Here is a 5,199-nt window from a genome sequence, read left to right as displayed (position 1 = left end):
GAGTGACCGGTGCAGTAAGAGCTCATAGCATCAGTAACTCCACAGCCCGACCGGTGCGGTTTCCCTCAGCTGCTCGAAGGTCTCGCCTTTGGAGGAAACTGTTGATTGTATATTTGAAAAATGTATCGCTATAAAAAAAAAAAAGATTTCCCCCAGAATGAACTGCACTGCTAGCCCATCCGCAGACACTTACAATAATAATGACACATGCTGACCAATATTTAATTAAATTACTTTTTTAATATTGTTTAATATTTTTTTAATATTGTCTTCCAGTAGCATCATAAGATGTATTTGCACAGCGTTAACCTGATTCAATCAGTGACGACCAGGAAAGACTGGTTGGCAACCACGAAAAGGGTGGTGACTACTGGAGAGTCAGTGACAGCTCGGAGAGACGGTAACTGGGGCAGAACGGGCTGGCAACCCAATCTGTGTCTTCTGTGAGGAGGACTCCAAAAAAAGCTACGAAGAACCTAAGGAAAAAATACCCCCAGGGGTGCCCGAGAGGGGGGGAGGATGAGCACCCCAACCGGACGGATTCAACGGCACTAGACCAAGGAAATGGACAAACGAATATGAGCATGCAATGTACATGTGGCAAGATCTGTAAGAACGAGCGAGGCCTAAAGATCCACCAAGGGAAGATGAAGTGTCTGGTAAGGACAGGACCAATACAACGCACAGGTGTTCAACCTGGTGAGACGCAGGAGGAGCCAGGCCCGGAGTCACCCCACAGTGCCCGGAACCTCCAAGTGTTGCAAATGACTCCTTCCAATATCAAGTCTGAGAGGAGGCGGATCAAGTGGCCAGCAGCGAACGTGTCCTCACTGTGGAAACAGTTTGACATAGATGTCGACCAGATTCTGGAGGCGACAATGAGGGGAGAGGTTGACGGAAAACTGCAAGCCATGACGACAATCATCGTCAGCATCGCATCCGAACGGTTCGGTGAAGAGGTGAAGGCAGGAGGCTCCAAAGGACCTCACTCTAAGAACCAACGTGAGATGAGAATCCATAACATCAGGCAGGAGATGAAGACCCTGAAGCGACAATACAAGCAGGCAGGAGAGGAGGAGCGCACTGGCCTGGCACAGCTGATGTGCATCCTACGAAAAAAGATCAGGATCCTCCGGCGGGCAGAGTGGCACCGGCGGCGTCGCCGTGAAAGAGCCAGTAAGCGGGCTGCATTCATTGTCAACCCCTTTAAGTTCACTAAGGAGCTGCTAGGACAGAAGCGTAGTGGCCAGCTGATCTGCTCTAAGGAGGAGATTGATCACCACCTGAAGGAAACATACAGTGACCCAGCGAGAGAACAGGAGTTGGGAGAGTACAGCACTCTGATAGATCCTGGAGGGCCAAGTGTGCAGTTCAATATGGCAGAGCTGCAGCTGAAGGAGGTTCGAGAGGTTGTTGGGAAAGCGCGAGCAAGCTCTGCTCCAGGACCAAGCGGCACTTCGTACAAAGTGTACAAGAACTGTCCTAAACTCCTGCTGCGCCTGTGGAGGATCCTGCGTGTCATCTGGAGGAGGGGCAGGATTCCTGAGCAGTGGAGAGTTGCTGAAGGGGTCTGGATTCCAAAGGAGGAGAACTCCAAGAAGATAGACCAGTTCCGCATCATCTCCCTGTTGTGTGTGGAAGCCAAGATCTTCTTCAGTGCTGTCTCCAACAGGCTGTGCATCTTTCTCTCAAATAATAGGTTTATTAACACATCAGTTCAGAAGGGGGAGTTGCAGGTATGCCTGGATGCTTGGAACACACAGGTGTGGTGACACAGCTTATCAGAGAGGCCAGAGAGAACAGGGGCAATCTTTCAGTGCTGTGGCTCGATCTGGCAAATGCATATGGCTCAATACCACACAAACTTGTGCAGCTCACTCTGACAAAACATCACGTCCCCACCAGGATTAGACACCTCATCGCTGATTATTACAACAATTTCAGGATGAGAACCTCATCAGGGGCAGTGACATCAGGCTGGCACAAGATTGAGATCGGTATCATAACAGGCTGTACCATCTCCGTAATTCTGTTCTCCCTGGCCATGAACATGCTCATAAAGTCTGCTGAACCAGAGTGCAGGGGGCCCAAGACGAAGTCAGCTCAACGGCAGCCACCGATAAGAGCATTTATGGATGACCTCACTGTCACCACAGAGTCAGTACCAGGCTGCCGATGGATTCTAAAGGGTCTCGAAAAGCTAATGGAGTGGGCACGGATGCGTTTTAAACCAGCAAAGTCTAGATCAATGGTGCTTAAAAGAGGAAAGGTAGATGACAAGTCCCGTTTCAGTGTGGCAGGGACAACTATCCCGACCATCACAGAGAAGCCTGTTAAGAGCTTAGGCAAGGTGTTTGACAGCACCTTGAGGGACGCAGCATCCATCCAGTCAACGTACACTGAGCTGGATGGATGGCTGAAGTCAGTGGATCGGTCTGGATTGCCAGCATGGCATTCTTCCCAGGATCCTGTGGCCACTCCTCATCTATGAAGTGCCAATCTCGACTGTGGAAACCTTAGAGAGGAAGGTCAGCAGCCACCTCAGAAAATGGCTGGGGCTTCCAAAAAGTCTAAGTAGCATCGCACTCTATGGGCAGCGCAACAAACTGCAACTGCCACTCAAGTCCTTGGAAGAAGAGTTCAAGGTAACGAGAGTCAGGGAAGTGTTGCAATATAGAGACTCAATAGATGCAAAGGTGGCAAAGGCTGGAATTGAAGTTAGGACTGGCCGGAAGTGGAAGGCTGAGGGGGCGGTTCAACAAGCAGAAGCAAGATTACATCACAACAGGCTGGTAGGAGTGGTAACAAGAGGCAGGGCTGGACTGGGTTCCTTTTCAACTCCCCATATTGACACCACCAAAGGGAAGGAAAGGAGTCGCCTAGTCCAGGAGGAGGTGAGAGCAGTGGTCGAGGAGGAGAGAACCTGCAGGACAGTGGAAATGAGGCAACAGGGTGCCTGGATACGATGGGAGAATGTGATTGAGAGGAAGGTGACATGGGCAGAGCTGTGGAAGGCAGAGCCACAGCGGATCAAGTTTCTCATCCAGGCGGTTTATGATGTGCTTCCCAGCCCATCAAACCTTCATATATGGGGCAAGGTGGAGTCACCAGCATGTCCACTGTGCTCCAGGCGTGGAACACTAGAGCACATCCTGAGTTGCTGCCAAAAGGCACTGGGAGAGGGGAGATATAGGTGGAGACATGATCAGGTGCTGAAGGCCATCGCTGAAGCCATTGCTGCAGGAGTCGAGTGGGCCAAGCGCTCCTGTCTCTCCAGAAGTAAGAAAGCCATCATCTTCATCAGAGCTGGAGAACAGCCAAGACCAGCTGCAAAAACATCTGCAGGCATCTTGGCCACTGCAAGGGACTGGCAGCTGCTGGTGGACCTGGAGAAGCAACTCAAGTTCCCCAACCACATTGCAACCACCACCTTAAGACCAGACATTGTTCTCTTGTCTGAGTCCACCAAACAAGTGGTTCTGTTGGAGCTAACAGTCCCTTGGGAAGATCGCCTGGAAGAGGCCTTCGAAAGGAAGCTCACCAAGTATGAGGGACTGGTCAGTGAGTGTCGGCAAGCAGGATGGAGAGCAAGGTGTCTCCCAGTTGAAGTCGGAAGTAGGGGATTTGCGGCCCGATCCTTGTGCAGAGCCTTCAGTCTGTTAGGCATTGATGGAGGGAGGAGGAGAAGAGCCATCTACAACATCACCGAAGCAGCAGAGAAAGCCTCAAGATGGCTATGGCTCAAGAGAGGAGATCCATGGGGGCAAAGTAGCTAGATTTGCCAACTGGACACAAGCTGGGGTCTGATCAGCCTCAGCTGGGTCGCCTGGATGAGGGTGTATGATGTTGAAAGACCCAAAACACCCAATGATTCCAGGAACATCACTGAAGATGTGTCCAGTAGCATCATTAGATGTATTTGCACAGCTTTTAGTAAAACAAACAAAAGGCAACTTGTCATATGACATAGCGATGCATGCAACGAATACACATTAGACCAATGCAGCCGATGTGAATACATATCAATTTTCAGTCAAGCAATGAATTAATGCATATGAATAATTATATAAAACATTATTTTATTTACTGACAACAATAGGAAACATGTAATTTATTTTACATTTATTTTATACAAACAATAAATGAGTAAAAGAATTAATAAAAGTAAACATCCCAATAAATGAATAAAAGTCAACACATGAAACAAAGCTTTATTCAAGCGTATTGTTCTAACGATCACACGTTTACAGTCGGTGAACGCCACATCTGCTGCAGTCTCAACACAGCTGTGCCAGTTCTGCAGCTTTATATTGATGAAGCAGTTGACCAGCGTGAACACCTTCACCTGTCCTAGCCGTCCATCATGTCCCTCATAGCGTTTGGATTTTTGTGGTGTAGTGGGCAAAAGCGCTGAACTGATAGGCAGAAGGTTTGATCTCTGCAGCCGTCACCACCAGTGTGTCCTTGAGAAAGGCTCTCATCTCCAGGGGGAAGTGCACTATAAGTTGCCTTTGGACTTTTTCTTGATGTCTCACTGGCTCGGGGTTTACTGAGGATGAAGAGACCACAGCAGCATCTGGGCCAGATGATGCACTAAGGGCAGGTGAAGTGATGAAGGGCAGATGGCTGGTCTCTTCACAAGAGAATCGGGCGGACTCCGGTCTGGATCCGGACCGCGAGATGCATCCATCCGGACCGTGAAGCCTTTTGACGTAAAGAAATAAATACATACCAAATGCAATTTAAAAATAAATAAATAAATAATCACATTTATATCAGGTAGCTCAGTAGAACTGTTTTTCCTATGTTGCCACGGTTGCGTTGACAGTTAAAGGGGTCAGATCTCAGTATCTCACACTGGACTCATACATTATATGGGCGAGCTCAGTTTGAATCGACAGAAGAGCTGCACGATGGGTGTATCTTGTAGCACAGGGTGAAATCAGTATGTATATTAAAACAATAAAAGACCTGAAATATTTCATGTTGGTGTGCAATGAATCTAAAATATATGAAAGTTTCATTTTTATCATTACATTATGGAAAATAATGAACTTTATCACAATATGCTAATTTTTTGAGAAGGACCTGTACAACTCAGTACACATTAAGTACAACTCAGCTCAGCCTTTTGATATGTTATTTACGTTTTTCTGGATTTAAAGGAACAGTGGAAATAAAAAGAAAATGTTTCTTGCA

At 47.9% G+C, this 5,199-nt stretch overlaps 1 pseudogene; it reads left to right on the top strand.

Moving 5' to 3' along the window:
* Window positions 1-632: 632 nt before the first annotated feature.
* Window positions 633-3,844, top strand: LOC137079096 (uncharacterized; annotated as a pseudogene).
* The last annotated feature ends 1,355 nt before the right edge of the window (window positions 3,845-5,199 follow it).

The sequence above is a fragment of the Pseudorasbora parva genome, chromosome 6 (assembly GCF_024679245.1).
Source record: "Pseudorasbora parva isolate DD20220531a chromosome 6, ASM2467924v1, whole genome shotgun sequence".
Lineage (NCBI taxonomy): Eukaryota > Metazoa > Chordata > Actinopteri > Cypriniformes > Gobionidae > Pseudorasbora > Pseudorasbora parva.
The sequence above is the reverse complement of the archived record's forward strand: the minus strand, read 5'-3'. Positions and strand labels throughout refer to the sequence as shown.